Below are 17,203 nucleotides of genomic sequence, written 5' to 3'. Positions count from 1 at the left end.
AAATTGAAAGGATAAAAGCCTAATACTAATGAAGAAACACAGAGCTACGCGAGCCTGAGACAACTAATAACCTATGCAGAGCTATAAACTGATAAAGATTTGCTGGTCTCTAGTAGGAAGCGGAGCACCAAGAGTTTTCATACAATGCACTCTTAAGGAAGACTCCAGCATTCAGTCTATCTGAACAAGATGCTTTAGGCTTAGTTTCCTGAAGACTTTTGTGCCATTTATGGACCATTTTTGCATGTAAAACAGGAAATTAGCACACTAAAAGTGACTTATGCACCAAATTAGTCTGTTTTCATACCCACAAAATCCCAAAGCAGCTGTATTTAACTCTGACCCAAGTATTCACCTCAGGGGTGAATTACCTAGAGAAGCGGGAGTCAGATGGGAAAGCATTCGCAGCTTTAGGAAGCTTATTTTACGTATTCACCAATAACTTCATTTTGTGGAAACAAGTGCAGATTCGGTGCATGTCACGCCATGACCCATGGCACCAGATCCCCACACCCGCCTGACCATTCCTCTTATTCTCACCTCTTTCCATTTTAGGCAAGTACTAAAAATATACTCCAAGTTAAAAAGTAAAATCCAGGGTGCCCCACCTCAGTCAGCCGCACACACAGCCGCTGCCGGGCTGCAAACCTCAGCCAGGGACGGGCACGTCAGCCTTGGGATCCCACGCCAGGCTCCTTCCACAACATCCCGCGCCCGACGGTAAGGGCTGAAGGGCACTTGGGAAGGAAAGCTAAACCTGGGTCTTGTTGTATGACAGCCTCCCAAACTGTGGAACGTTTTCCCAGCCACTTTCTGGGCATTTTGCAGAAATGGAGAGGTCCTCCCAGCTCTAGCAGGGGGCAACACTCAAAACTTTTCTGTAAGTGTTGCTCAGCCTCTGGGTGCTTTTTTTTGCCTTGGGGAGGTCACAAGCGAGAGCTGGAATAGGAATCTGCTTCTTCGGCTGCCTTTAACTCAATGAAGTCTCCTCTGTTCACATCTACAAGCTAGACTCAGCAAAAGACGCTGCACAGATGAACTCTACAAGTACATAATAAATAAATAATAACAGTAACAGTTTGTGTTAATAGAGCACCTCTAATCCAATTATCTGAAAGCTCTTTGCAAATACTAATTAATTAAGTCTTGCAACACCCCTGTGACGTAGGTTATTATTATCCCCATTTTACATATGACAAACAGGAGTCACCGGAATGCTGCTTCCCTGGAGCGCACAGTTAGCGGCACGGCTGGAGCAAGCCTCGGCTGGGCAGAGCCCGCAGCCCGTGCTCCAGCACCACCCATCATGCCACTCTGAAAAAAGGGGGTTTTGGGGGAAAGACCATCACACGACAACACCAGAAGGGTGGGAAACTTCCCAGGCACGATGACATACCTCCAGACTCAGCCCTCTCACACAGTGAGCACCAGCCTGCCACTTGCTGCCTTCCTGCCCCAAAGGACCCCTGCAGACCCACACAGAGGAGAGATGAGATCATACCTTACCTCTCCAGCCACCAGCACAGCATGAAGCAATAATCGTTTGCCTTGGGTCTACTCCAAGGCAGAAATTGCAAAACAAATAGGTGTAGGGCAAGAGCTCAAGCCCCAAAAGTGCCTGCAAGAACACAGGACTCTTTTAGGGGCAGCTTTAGTTTCCTTCAGGTGCCATGAATTTAAGCATCCCCAGAAAAATCTGTAATTTTGGGCAGGTGGAGCCATTGGTGTTTAGCTGGGGAACGGCCCATCACAACGGGGCAGGTTGAAGGAGGCTGGAAGGGCCCCAGTGCCTCCCAACAGCAGCTGGAAAGGCTCAGGGTGAGCACTGGTGCCTGCACAAATAATCTGCGCCAACGCCTTTTGCGTATCTCAGCAATTTCAGTATTCACTGTATTCATCAATTCTTTGAAAGAGATTCTAACATCAAGAATGCAAATAATTTTTTAACTTGCATTTTTGAAAAAATCATCATTAAAGACAGTTGCTGCTCACTTTCTGTGGGAAGCAAGTTGGGTTACTTTATGTATCAGGAAAGTCAAGGCAAAGCATCCTGAAAATGACCCTTTTCTTCTCTCCCCTGACAGGGAAACACATTTGAAGCACTTTGCATTTGTTACAACTATTTTACACCCACGCTGGTTTTAATTAACTGCTGCTGGCTGGAAGAGCTGCCGCAGCTCCCCCAACCAGCCATCCAAGTCGGGGACGCTTTGGGGCCCTTTGGGCAGGAGCATGGCTGGAGTCAGACCTCAACTCGTTTCATCTCACCCCAATGCCAGTGGAATGGTGCAAATAAGGAAAAATTTTACACTCCTGTTGTACCTTTTCAGGAACATGCTGGTTTTCACCCCAGAAGAGTGTTGCTGTCAGACCCATCCCTGCTGTGCACTGAGCCACGGGCTGCTTGGTAGTAACGGGGAGAACCACGCCTTTCGTCGGCAATGAAATCCATCCTCTCCGTTTTTAACATCCAAGTAATAAAATTCACACAGCTAAGTGAAAGATGTTGTTAATTATTTTACAGACTCGTTGCCAATCCGTTCTCTCCCGTGTTATACTGAGGTCAGTTGAGTGCCGCCCCTAGGCCCCCGCTTCCCCAGCAGCACCGCGCGTGCAACGCGGAGAAAAATGGGCAAGAAGGTGTATTGCTTTAAGTCAAACAAGATAAGGTGTGTTTGCCAGTTATTACTAAACCTAGGAAAGATCAAACGGCTCCAGTGGAGGAGAACTGGGTACGGCAGCTCATAGCAAGTGCTGTGGCTAATTCCAGACCAAAGGGGAAGCAGGATAAGAGGAAATTTATGAATAAGCTCTTGAAGTAATGAAACGAAAGTAATGCTGATTGGCCTCATTTACAGCAGTTCAAAAGCTGATCGGCATCGCTGAGGTAGCGAAGGATCAACTGACAATCATTTCCACGGCGAGGAGCGGAGCTGACCCGCAGGACGCAGCACAGGGGGTGCAGGCATGGGGGGCCACAGCCGCTGGCCCCCTGCCCCCTCCCAGCATCGCCCAGCCAGCCCGCTGGCCCTGCGGGGGCACCAGCCCAGCTTCCGTGGGAACGGGGGTCCGTAGTGCCGAGTGATGCCCAGAGCAGCTCACCAGCGTGGGGTTTTTGCCTCTCTAAAACGGGGAGACAAAGCGGGAGAGCGGGTGAGTGCCCGGAGATACCTGCCAGGAGACGAGCACCGTGCATGGAAAGCGCTGTGCCAGTGCAGAGGAGCCCGTGGCCGGCCGGGCTTCGCGGGAGCAGGTCATTGGCCGGGGTGCCGCCAAGCGCTCGCCCTGCCCGCGCAGCTCGCGGGGCCGCCCGGGGCTGCGGCGGCCCGGGGCAGGCACAGGCCCTGCAGCAGGTGGTCCTCCCCGCTCGCCCGGCACAGCCGGGGCCGTGCTCAATCACAGCAGCCCGTGACCAACAAATCGAAATAAAAGCTAGTGGATCTTCAATTACTCTAGAGCCTATTCTTAAGGATTAGGGATGTTTCTCCCCAACGGTTTGTGGTGTGCTCACCCAGAAATGGGGCAAGGAGAAAGAGCAGCACATTTGTTACTAATACACCTTCTCTCTGAGACCGAGTTTGACCCGTGTCTGCATCAGAGTTGTGTGGGAATATATTATTTGTGAACATGGAGCCATCTGTAAAACATGTGATCCCGCTGAATTTGGACAAAACCATCTGCCCATAGGTTGAACCGACGTGCTGATGGAACGTTTGGTTTATGGAAATGTTTGTCTCTTCCTGGCTGATGTACTGTGTTATGACTAATTTTTGTAGGCCACATTGCATTAAGTCAGGATGTGCAGTGAAAACAACATGCCTGATAAAATCTTATGTGAGACAATGAAATGTAATATATACATTTTGAAACCACTGTGGAGAGAAAAATGGCCTTTTCCACCTACACGGAGATTCAAGGCCTTATACAAGCACAAAATGGCTGGCCATAAACCTGTAAGGCCAAAAACGTGATGTTTTCAGTAGCACTTCACATACCTGACAGGGGAAAAAACCGGCCGGCCCCAAGTGAGTGAAAAGCGGTGAAGCTTTGTGCTTTGACCCTAAAGACAGCGAGCTGGTTCAGTTTAGTCGCTGTAGCGCAGAGGATCCCAACCCACGGCTGCGCCAGCTGTTTTACGGGAGATATTGGCTGCGGCTCTTCGAGTCGCTCCCGCCCCGTGGGGATCGAAACCCAAACTTTATACGCGTGGAAAGCATAAACCCCGCGGGATGACCGGGAGTTTCCCGGCGTCGGAGCAGAGGCACGGCGGGACCGGGCGGCTGGGTCAGTGAGGCTCTGCGGGCTGAGGCTGCTCGGCGAGGGAAGCCCGTTGTTTTGGGGCGGGGGATGCCGCGGCGTGGGGGTGCGGGCGTGGGGCTGCGGGGGCGGCGGCCCCGCGGCGGGGCCCACCAGGTGGCAGCAGACCCTTGGCGATGCGGCGGCTGCGCCGGGCCGCGGCGAGCAGCGGGCGCCGCGGCGGGAGGGGCGGCGGCGGCGGGGCGGGTCCCGCGCGGCGGCGGGGCGGGGCGGGCCCGCCACGGGAGGCCGGGGGCGCGGGGGGGCCGTGCCCGGCGGCAGCTCGGCGGCCCGCCGGGGTGCCCGGTGCTCGGGTGTCGGAAGCGCTGCCCCGTGACGGGCCCACCTCTGGCAGCCGCCCGGTGCTGCCCTTCCTCTCTGCCGCGTGCGGCGCCGCGCGCTCGTACGCTGACAGCCTTGGTGGCGTCGGGGCCCTGCAAGCGCGCCCCGGCAGGGCGCCGTGGCCCAGGCAGCGGCGCCGCCGAGGAGCCGCCCCCCGAGGGCGGCGGGCTGGGGCGGGCACAGCGGGCTCCTCGCCCGCCTCGCGGCCGCGGGCGGAGGGAGACTCCCTCGCCTGTCCTGGGGACAGCGGGGCATTTCCCGCGGGATGCGTGCGGGGACTGTCGGGTCCTGCGTTCCCGGGGGAGCGCGGCCGCGCGCACCGCGGCCGCGCGTGCGTTGGGGGCCGCGCGGTGCCACGGCGCGGGCGGGCGGGAGGCCCTCGCGGGGGGGGAGGGTGGCAAGCGGCGCCGGTTTTCGGTACGGCTACGAGCACAACCGGCAATGCACCAGCAAAATTCAGCGGCCGGTAACCGTGTCTGGGGAGCTGCGGGGCGGCGGCAGAATGGAGTTTGCCCGTGCACGGAAAACGCAAAGGCAGAAGCGCTGTCCGCGCTGATGCCTCCCCCCGCAGAGCTCACGCACTCATCGAGGCTGCCACGCATCTCCCCGATGAAGCAGTCAAGGCATGCTGAACAATAAATGAGCGCAGAAGGGCCCCGGCTGCAGCTGGGGCCCAGTCCCCGCGTAACCGCGGCGAGGGCAGCGGGCGCAGGCTGCGCTCCCCGCCCCGGCCCTGCCGGAGACCCTCCCCGCCGAAGACCCCGCGCTCTCGCCGCAGCCGGGGCCGTCTCCCCCGCCCGGCCCACCCAGCCGCTCTGAGGAGGACCAAGCCCGAAGAGCCGAGCACTCCACCGTCCCCGGCCTTCGCTCTCTGCTGGCGGCGGCCAGTTCCCTGCCGCCTTTGCATCACTAATACGTAGACCGCTGCCCACTTTAACTGAGTTATGGGGGGGTTGGGTGTATACGTATGACAATAAAGTAAAAGTTAATTTAAAACTATGACCTACGTCGAGCAAGACAATCAAGTGTGTTACGAGAAAGGAGGTGGATGAGTCCTCCACCCTGCTCCGTTCTAGCATTTAATTTCGGGCAAAGCATGGGCACAATGGCATTCTACTCCCGCCTTGGGTGGCAATACACCATTTTAAAAGACTGCAAGGAGCGGAGAAGTGAAAGGAATGAATATAGCTTGAGGTTATTGCTTGGGTGGGCAGGAGAACATGAAAATTCAAAACATCCCAGCAGCCTATGGATGTAGGCAAACTCCCGGCTGTTCAGGCAACTGATTGTTCATTGAATGCAAATGGACAAAGCAAAGCATCACTGAACTTGAGAGATAAAGGTCCTAGCAATAGAGGCATTTTACAGTGTAAGTCCAATTTTTTTGCCTGTTTATGTAAGTAAAACCCAATTTGAGCAACTGGAGCATCAGCTCTTTACAGTGAAAGATAATTTGGCTGGAACAGCCAGTAAGATCATGTAAGATCCTCTAAAGAAAGCCCAAAATATGAATGCTCGTTTCATTAATAAATGGCTTGAATCCAAGCATAAAAATGATGTGACTTTAATGGTTTCTCCAACTGGTAGCCACATTCCTTGTTAGCGAGAGATCCCACATGGGAACGTTAAAATAAGACATCCCCACACAGGCTGGGAGTGATGAAACACGACCTAGCAGCTTCAGCACGCATCAGAGGATGGAGCTTGGTAATAAAATATTCAAATAAGTAATTCAGCCCTAAATGTTTCTGTACCTGCTGGGTGTCCAGATTTTGAAATTGGGATTTAAAGATCTTTATATTTCCAAGTGCCAAGTTTCCATAAGTAAATATGAAACGGAACGTCAAAAGCTGATAATTATGACCCAGTTTGTAGCTGGAAGTCTAACTGGATAATTTAAACCTGTGTTTTGGCTCAGTTCAGGAAAACCAGCAAAATCTAGCATCTCTTTGTGAATAAATCTTTGTGAAGTTGGCATGCCACAGGTAGGAGAGAGACCACGTGGTATGGTAAGGTTCTAATTTTTTGCTTCAGTAGACTCATTTTTTATTGAATAGCAGAGTAAATATTTAAGCAAAACTCGTGTAAACTGCTGGCAGGTATGCCATGCTAAGTAGCAGTCAATTACTTTTAAATAATTAAAAGTCAATATACAAGCATAGCGTTCTTGTTGCAGTGTGGCATACGGTACTACCACTCTGCCTACGTGTCACTTCAGAGCCTGATTTACTAACAAAATGTTTGGCTCAGCTCATTTGGGAGGGGGAAAGAGGTTTTTAAAAAACAGCCCTCGCCATTGTCTATGATTGCAGGTATTTTGGCTACACAGACCCGGGTAAGGTTGAATCTGCATTACTTGTGGGGCTGATAAGGAAAGCCCTAATTTCCTTTGCATTATGCATAGTGGAAGTGTCAGGATGGCTCTGATGGCGTTTAATTAAATATTTGGCAGTGTTTAATTAATTAAATATTTAAACATTAAATACTAAATAGGATGTGATATCTGCTTAGTGGACATTATGTCTCAATAGCCATTAGTCATTAAATAGGACTCAAATTGGCCCTAGAAGACTCCCCTTAGCTAAGCGAGGTCTTAAGTACATGCACTTTTGGATCTTCATTAATAAGTAATGGAGGCCAATTCAGACCATGTAGCAACACAGAGATCCCTATTAACAGAAATGTTAATGTCTCTGTTTGAGACCAAGCTCTCCAGTCCAGACAGCAGATGAGATGCTCGGAGCGGAGGGGTGGGATGCGGCTCCTGGGGTGATATACGGGGCAGCGGCTGGGGTGGGAAGGCAGCAACGGGGGACGCCTGCCACGGCCACGGGGCGTCTGCCAGCACCTTCGTGGGGAAGGACAAGGGCATGGCGCTCGGATGCCTGTGGTCTACCAGCCCCATGATGTCTACATGGGACTATTTTGGGTTAACTTCAGGGGATTTTAAATTAATTACATGGTTTAGCGTTCGCACACACTTATGCTCGCTGCAAGAGCCCCGCTCGCCCGGGGAGCCGTGTACAGCCGCCTCAGCATAAATGAGAATCAGGCTCCGCACACCCACCCTCTGCCAGATTCCCACAAGCGTTGGCCATGGGCTGATCCAGCCAAACGTTACCACATGCCAGCGCTCTAGGCGTGTGCTCCTCCCATAGCATCAGCAGAATGGCTCGCATGCTGAAAACTAAACGCGTGCGCTAAGCACTTGGATGAAGCGAGGTCTATAAAAAAAAGGGGGACTGATGCTTTAAAGATTTTTCCGTAAGTTATTTTTAGCAGGGAAACAACATTTTACAGGCCCTTGTGGTTTTGAATTTGCTATTTCATTATTCTCTATTCCCTAGACAACTACTAGTGGCAAACACTTCATACTTTTCATCTCAGTGATATTTTTGGTAAGATTTATCATTTTTACCATTAAATCTGAATACCACACCCAAGTACGCATTCGCAGTTCCTTTCAGCACCACTCTCCTCAGCAGTGGTTTCGCAGCCAGCACAGGCTGTGCCCAAGGGACGCCAGCACGCCGGGGGGTGGGGTGTGAGCGACCTCGGCACCCACCCCACCAGCAGCCCAGGGCATTTCAGGGGCCGTAAACTGGTTGTAATTTGAAGCAACTCTGAGATTGTTTTAAAGGACGCTAAAGTCAAATTAAAACCCGGTTCCAGGTTCCTCTTCTTTGGGGATCTGCTGTAACATGCCATGTGCCATCAGTGGGGCTTCTGGAGGGGCAGCAGTGGCCAGCTCGCAGGACCCCTGCCTTGGGCTCAGCTTGCTCCTGCCCCACGCTTCTCCCCGGCTTCAGCGTTCATAGATCTTCTGCACCTCCCAGGCTGCATACACGCCGATAATCGGATTGCACTTCTGCCTAGTAGTTTTTACTTGAAATATCATTGAGTTAGCTCTTGAGGGATTTGTGTCTGGTGACATATATATTGGTATTGAAGTCAGAGGTCGCCTATTGCAGAGATCTTCTTGATAGGATGATTATGAAAAAAGCCGCACCGGTTAGAAGACCCTCTAACTAGATTTGGTCTTCCTTCAGCCTCACATTAGCAACTCCTGGTTTCTCTCTCGGTTTTAGTGATCCGATCTTTCTTCTTCTGAATTTCTCCCCTGGGAGCTTTCTACAGAGACATTTTAATATATCACGCTATTCTCTGCAGAAATCATTTGCTCAATAAAGAGACTGGATTTTTTTTTAATTGTAACATTAGCAGTGTTCAATAGCAGCCACGACGCCCACATCTACACCTGGCACAGGCTGGGAAGGGCTAGTCCTGGATCAGAGCTACCTTAGGAGCACGTCAGTCCTTTCACCTTCATGCTTCCACCGCACGCAGCTCCCGGGGCAGCTGGGACCAGCTTTGGAGGGGCAACGTGGCTGCCGGGAGCAGCGCTCTGCGGAAGACATTCCGCCACCATTTTGCTCTGTGCAAACTCCATCTGTGCCTTCTGTATGTTTTAAGAAATTGTCAGTGATGGGATAGGCACTATAAAGCAAGCACCCTATCAAATATTAAGCAGCACAGTCGCTCGCTGAATTACCAGCTAAGTGCCAAAGGCAGGTTTATTTTTCAGTTTTAATGCTTCTTGTTGTGCAGTGTCAAGTTGTCAGAAGACACTGTCTGCAGAACACAAAACAAATATCAGTGCCACACGTCCTCGTAATTCAGACAACCTGCTCAGTATCCTCTGCCCACGCCACCTTCCCAGGCGAAGCGAGGCGAGCCTGCCCGAGCTGCAGGCGCGCCGCTCGGCTCCCCGCGCTCGCTGCTCTCCCAGTTATTTCTCCTGGTAGCTTTGCATGCTTGTTGCGTGCTGTTAAAAGGCTTTTCATTTCCTGACAATTTATAAATATGTATTGGGCCTGAAGGATGAGGGTGAAGCAACTGCTGTTTCTTTTTTTAAAGAAAATTAAACATGACAAACTTCGTTATTCATGCAAACCATCCGCCTGTTATCTCTGATTATGCAGGATCCAAATGGAGAAGCTGAGTGAATGAGTGCATTCATCAAAGTGAACTGTCAGAGGCAGGAACACCGGTTTTAACCTACCCCTACCTATTCTCTGTTGTACTTACGTTTCCTCGTCTTCAACAGGCAGTGCAGTTGCTTGGTACCAGAGAGCACCTATTTCACTACTATCTAAGGGGATTAATTAGCCTCCAGAGAGCAGGGAAGAAACCCTGTGTGTAGCACTCTCACGCTTTAAAACATCCCTTTGTCGGGATATTTTAAGCTCACAGGCCAGAACATACGGTATTTCAGGAACAGACGCTGGAAGCACAGCGCACGTGTATTCCTTCACACAGCCAGCACGGACGGAGGTGAAGCGTTTTAGGCCTCGGCGTGCGTGCCTGTGTACGTGTGCGTAGGAGAAATAAGCAGAAATAAACTTCACACACTGAAAAGTGACAGATTTCTTTTCACCCATACCACAGATACTACCCTTGATCTTGTCCAAAAGGCCGAGAAGCGACCTCGAGACCGACCCATCCACCAGCCTGGCCCACAGCAACAGTGAGAACCTGGGATGCGTAAACTTGAGAAAACAAGGAAGAGCGTGTCATGCTCTCTGAAACTCATGGCACGCGCCACAGTTCGCTTGTCTGCTTTAGTCCAGAGAAGCTGCCTCAGACATCAGTTCTTACATGCCGGAACCGCTTTGCTGTATCTTCCGAGGAAGCTTCCTCCTGCCTGGCCCGGGGAGGAGGCTCCCGGCTTGGGGCCAGGCCCCCTCGCGAGGCGGCGGTGGCCACCGGGCCAGGGCTGCCTGCAGCGCGGCCCCAACCACGGGCGGCAGAAAGAGAGCTGTCCTCGCGGCGGCCACCACGGGAGAGCCACGGTGGTTCGGGGGGAACCTCCCCGCTGTCCCTCCAGGCAGGGCCTTGCATCCCCCCTCCTTCCGACGGGGCGTTACACGCCCCAACACTCGCCTCTTTCGTACCCAGCTGTGCCTGCCTGCTCAGCAGCTTGCTGGCTGCTTTCACAGGAGGAGCCTCGGGTGCAGGTAAAATCGTTCCGAGCAGGCTCGCGTCAAGCAGCTGACAGGGTAAAGGCAGCGTTTCGGCAGCACCGCGGTGCTCAGCACGGGCTCACGCCGAGAGGCCCGCGCAAGCCCGCTGCGCACACGTGACTCTCGGTAATGCTTTTTAGTCCCTTTTCCTGTCTCTCAGGTGCACATACACACTGGGAAGGGCCAGTTACTCTTTGATGTGGCACACTTGGATCGTCTGTGCATCATTTGCAAGGTAATTAATTGGCGACAAGTCTTTTCCTCTCCCCTCCAAAACCTTGTGTTGAATGGCACCTCCCGCCCGGATGATGCTCAGGAGACCACGGAGGCCCCCCCGCCTCCGTCCCGCACCCCCCTTCACCACCAATCCCGCACACGTTGGTGCAAGCCAAGGACCAGAACCTTGAGCTTTGGGTGGCACTGACAGCAGCCACCAGCCCTGCGTGCCATGCCGTGCCGTGCCGGGAGGGTCAAACTGAGCAGGGATTTTCAGGGTGAGCTGGAGGGCAAGGAGGGCTTCTTGTGACTTGCAATGCTTTCTGTGGTACGATATGATGCTTTAGCACCAGGAAGAAGCTACAGCACTCTCTCCACCGTGATTTACACTCTGGTTGAGTCAGTGTGACAGTAGGACTACTTAACGCTACCCTCCGCCCCCACTGTTAGAGTTATGACTTTAAACGCCGAATATGAATCAAGAATTTCCTTTCCATTGAAATCTTCCTTCTGCCCTTCTTATCTGACTCACTTCCAGGCTGCCCACTGACCTTCATGCTAATTGATCGTTACTAAGAGATAAGGGTAATGCAGCTTTTGAACTGTACTTACTGCGTGCTCTATACTTCTCCATCGGCACAGACTGCATTTTTTTGCATGGACTAAGATCATCTGAAATTAAATCAGAAGCCAGTGGACAATACTTTAAGAATACCACTGCACGCTGGAGTGAGCTGCCATGCTGCTACCTGTGTTCCCCGAAATGACTGGACAAGCCCACCCGCCATCAGAGGTGGGGGTTTGCAGGAGGGTGGGTGAGGGGGGACACAGGGCGGCTCTTCTCTAACGCCCGACACGGCATGCTTGGTGTCACCGAGCCCTCTTAGTGGCACCACCACCGCATCTCCCGGGAAGGTGCCCGTACTCGCTGCGTGGACCCTAAGCGCTCACTGGTCGCGCTCCCCGAAGGCTGGGGCATGGCGCGGGTGTTAGCTCGGGAAGCCATGCAGCACCCCGCGCATCAGCGAGCTGAGCGACGTCTGCCTTTGGATACGGTGAACTGCAAAGAATTTAAGTGAGTTGTCAGGAGTTATCGGGAGAGCCCGAGGCGCAGCTCAGAACAGAGTTGCTGCCCATAGCCTCCTCTGCAGCTATCATAACACCAACCCGCTGCAATGCACGAATACCAAAGAGAACATTTTATACACAAATGGATTACTACTGGAATCTTATAAAGCCATTCATCATCTGAGGCCCTTGGGAGTGTCAGTACTTAATACATATCGCAGCAGAAAGAGATACAAAGCACGCAATACAAAGACACAGAGAGAAGCACATACAGAAGTGTTGAAAGGGAGAGAAGAACCGGAGCAGAAAAGCAAATCTGCATGAGATACACAGTTCAGCAGGTGTGCAGACAAGTTGGCTGAATAACTCAGATCTCCAAGCACTTTCAAGTGAGGTCTTCAAAAGCACCAGCATGTGTTAAAGGCTTCAAACTCCAATGGTTTGGCCACCAATTTCCTTAAAAATGCTGTCAGCGATACAGCAATGCTTGGCCCTTATATCAGGTTTGCACGGGAGCAGCGGCAGGTGGAAGTGGGTGCTGGTGACCCAGGACACCCAGCCCACCGAGCCCAGGTGTTCCCACCTCAGCCCCTTTATCCAGCCACAGGGACAACAGTCAGAGAAGCAGCCCCGACACCCCGTTTTCACTGGCCTTCATACCCTGGTGATGAGCCCTTTAAGAGCCCATTTCAGGCAGAATAGAAAATTAGTGAGGGAATAAAAGAGGTTGAGTCACACATCTTACATCTCAAATATGCCTTGCACAAATCAGCCGTGATGAGTGGCTGTACGAAGTCTGGGTAAGGCTCCTGGCTGGTCAGAATACAGATAAAGCATGTATGGGCTTCTTACATGTTAAGCAGCGCTCATTAAGGGAAAGATGCTGTTTACCCTTTTAATTCTGACCACATCATTCACTCGTCATCTTATTTAGACCCTTCCCCAGACTGGCAGGTGATACGATTGCATTGGCCGTGATACAATTGCAGCTCACACTCTGCTCGACAATCCAGCAGCAGTGACCAGAGCTTTTGTGCCGGTGCAGCTGGGAGAGGAGCGTGCCTGCCCGCAGACATCCCACCCCATCAAAACCACGCGGCCGGCATAAAAACAAAACCAGGCAACTTTCAGCCCATGAATACACATCTCATTGAAAGCAAAAAGGAGGCTCTCCAGCAGCAATGCCAAACACGCAGATTAATGACAATGCTTTGCCTGTGAAAATGGCCTTGCTGAGTCCAAACACGTTCTCCTGAGATGCCAGATTTTTAAGTTAGCAAAAATGTTGAGCTGTCTGTTTGCTTTAAACAATTATGTCAGCTCCGCAAGTAAAATATGTTCCCTTGCCTGACCTCCCCATGCTGCTAGGTAGGGCGGCATTTGGCTGTCGCTTGCTTTAACACAGATATCAGAGGACAGCTGGAGAGTTTCCTCGGGAAAAGCAGGGCACAGCCAGCAAGGGGAGAGGCAGAGGGACCAGAAGTACTGATGGGTTCCCGCAGCAATGTGCTTTATCGCCTGCTGCATCACAGCGAAGCCCTAATGCCCCAACTTAGGTGCAAGCGCTGGTCAAGTGTGGGCTTAAGTCTTAAGTGCCAAGTAAAAACAGACCTGCTTTGGGAAGGCAGCCCTTTAAATGGATGTCTGGTGCCACACTTTATTAAAAATATAGCCCTAAAGCAGACAAGACAAAGGAGGCTATTATCGCTGCTCCCACCTCTCTCCCCAAAAGGGGGGTTGCTGCAGAAAGAGATTAAGTGATTTATCCCAGGTCACAGTAGAAGTCTGTGGCAGAACTGGGAACTGCAGAGGCTCCCCCGGGTGCCTACCCAGTACATTAGGCACAAACTCAACCTCCTCCTCCCCAGCACCAGGTCGGAGGCTGGGTCAGGCGTCCCCCGTGCCGGAGCGGCCTGTCAGCGCCTGGCACAGGGCTGCCGAGCAGAAAAACGCTCGCTGTCAATAGCGAGGGCAGAACAGCAATATTTATATTGGAGCTAATGGAGGCAAGCACCGATCACTTGCTAATGATTTACACCGCACACGCCACAGCCAAGTTCAGCCGGAGAAGCCAGTCCCTCTGCCACCTTTCCGAAGGATGCTTGGCCATGCCCAGGGGAGCTACGCCGGCACCTCGTACCGACGGAACCGGGCTAGAACCAGCCTGCCAGCGTATTTTCTCATGCGAGCAAGTGCGGACTTGGATTTTTGCGCTATTCAGTAAAACGAATCACACAAGTGTAGTTCACCCTACAGCTGATACTCGATGCGAGACCACACGAGGCTCCTAGCCTGGAGGGCGCGTGGGAGCACTGCTCAGGCCACCCCGGGCTAGATGGCAACAGTCCTGAGTGAACTGCGGCAGAGGTCAGGTTCGGGAAAGCCGAAACACTGGGGGTCGCGCTGAGACGCTTGATTACAACACAAGCCGATTTTGAACAAATGGGCGGGGGAAAAAAAGGAGAAAAAAACGGGTTCTTCAGTTTTGCCGCGGGGTTGGACAGCACATCTGGGAATCCCCAGGCCACGCGGCTCCTGGACACACCGGCGTCTCACATCGCGAACGCTCAGCCTGCCGTGCGGGTCTCTGTTCGCACAGAGCTGTCTGTCCTGTAGCAGGAACCCCCTGCGCCTTTCAGCTACTAACCCATGAAAGTAGCTTCTCAGGATGCAACTGCATATAAAGCAAATAGCCACCTTGGCTCACATGCTGCGAAAAAATATGTGCGTGAGAACACACAGTGGTTCTAGAAGGTATTTCCCACGTTGTTATCACGTGAAGAGAGAAGAAATCCACACGTGAAGTGTAACAAATCCAAAAGCTATGAAACTTTTGTCTCTGATGTTTCCACTTCCAAGCTAGCAGCAGGTGAGAGGACAACACAGCTTGCTCTCTCTAATATAATATTCAGATACAGAAAGATCAAAAAAAATCTTTCGGAGTGATCACAGTCCAGGAGAATACATCTAATTCCCTCTAAAATAATTTGGAGCTTCACTGGGTAGAAAATTGCTATTTCTGCTCCAATGCCAGAGAATTCAATTTTTAATTATAGAAATTTCTGTTATGCACAATTATAATATTCTTTCATATTCTCTCTCACTCTTAGTTCAAACATACTATTAGCTTTTTAAACTACTGCTATGCATCAAGCAGACACAGGTCACTCTTGCTGCAGAGGAATGCCAACGTTCATGCCTCTTGAATCAACTCAGCCTGAGTAACAGAGGATGAAGCATCGTTTTTGTTTGCTCCAGGACACATTATCCTAACAATCAATGATTTTTGGCAGCGACCTGTTTGGATACAGCCTTCAGTCAGACGAAATTAGAACAGAAAAAAATGTTAAACACCTTCTCCAGAGCATGGATATATGGACTGATAATGCCTTGTGGAGACGCACTGAACTAGGGACCAAATTCAGTAAGCAGGCTGAGAAAAGCCACATGAGAATCCACAGCAGAAGTCAGTGAAAAATGACAAACAACCCTTTGCTACTGTCTCTGTTTGCAGGATCAGGAAATAAAGGAATAAATTCTCAAGTCCCAAACTGACAAATACAAAATTATCTTTACACAATAATTAATCATCCTGCAGAATTAATCAGCTGAAGTACCAAAAGAAAAAAAATCAACCTGTTCCTGAAGAGATAGCTATTCAAGGGCAATGGTTGGAGATACACAGTTCAGATCTGTCCCAGTTGGATGAAATGAGAGACTCCAAACACACAGGAGCTGGTCCAGACCCACATCCTGAGAATTAGCGTTCGTAAAGATACAAAGATGATAAATCAGTTGCTTTAAGCCACAGCCGCATTAAACAGATTGTCTCTGTAAGTTTAGTACCTGCTTTTTCAGTTCCGACGGGAATTTAGTACCTTTGCTGATGGGAATCGATAACTTTAATTGGTAGTTTAGCGTTAGGTGCAAGGTGCATTGACAGTAATGAAAATTAGTTGCTTAATTCGCCGGCCGCGCAGGGGAGCGTGCCAGGGAAGGCGGTGGGAAAGCAGGGGCGAGCCGCCGCGCTCCGCGCCCCTTCCGCGGGTCACGGGGCTGGCGCCGGCCGGCCGCAGCAGGAGGCAGGCAGGGGAGGAGGCAGGGCTGCAGCTGCCTGCGCTGGGCAGCCGGGCAGCGCGCGCCCTGCTGCCGGGACGCGCACCCCGTCGCGCCAGCGACCACCTCTGCCGTCGGCTCTAACGGCGGCCTCCGCTCACCGGGCTGGGGCGGCCGTACGCATCGAAACGCGCGGTAGCTTCCAGTTAAGCTCTTTCGGTGTGGATCAAAATGAAGACGTCGTCACCGTGCGGGCACATGTGAAGCCCTCGCTCGCCAGCAGCTACAGGGTCCGGGCGGGCCCTGTCGCCTTTGAAGCATGCCTGCTGGCTGTAGGTGGCTGTAGTGCTCACTTGCAATTACAGCTCTTTTCAACTTCTCTCTCGCTATTTTTTTTTAATTTAAAGCAATTAAGAGGAATTAAAAAACCCTCATCAATCAGATTTATCAAATAAAACTGTAGAGGTAGGGCCAGCTGCAGCTACACTTGTCAAACTCCGCTGCAGATAGGAAAGGAAAGGCACGAGAACTAATCCGTAGTTAGGGTGCTCAGCTTTCTGAGGCTTGAGCAGCGAAGCTAATCCCATTGCGATATTCCTAAACCCACAGAGATGCCTTACCCTGAGCTAGGCAAGGGCCCCCCAGGGTGGGTGTCTGCACATACGGGTCGGCACTCTGCACCCCGTGGAAGGCGGTATCTGCGCTGCGCTTGCTGCCTGGGCACGCTCCTTCGCATCCTGCCGCAAGGGCCCCGCTCTTGGGGCTCATGAAGGACTCCGGAGTCATTCGGTTTCTTTCCTTGCCCTTTGCCCAACATCCGTGGCTGAGCAGCGTAGATACATCATTTTATCTAAGACAGTATATGCACAGGTTACTCCGGTCGTAAGAGTTCAAATTAAGTAAAAGAATAATGGCAAAACTTCTAATTGATTTACATGGGTTAGTGTTTTATCAGCATTATCAAGTTTTGCCTCACCAAGGTCTACTTTCTTGAATGCTGTTAGTAGAGTGACAATGCAGCCAAAAAAAAATCAAAAGCCAGTAACACTCCCAGATGCTCGCACAAGGATCTTCAGGGGTGGATGAGAGGTGCCTTAAGGGGAGCAGGAGCTGAAAATGATGACGTTGAGGAATAGCTGCCATAGGAACAAGGTCAGAGGTGGAGCAGTCTTCCCTCTTCTGCCTATAATTCCTGCTGATAC

Source organism: Phaethon aethereus, assembly GCF_964289735.1.
Source record: "Phaethon aethereus genome assembly, chromosome: 13".
Lineage (NCBI taxonomy): Eukaryota > Metazoa > Chordata > Aves > Phaethontiformes > Phaethontidae > Phaethon > Phaethon aethereus.
The sequence above is the reverse complement of the archived record's forward strand: the minus strand, read 5'-3'. Positions refer to the sequence as shown.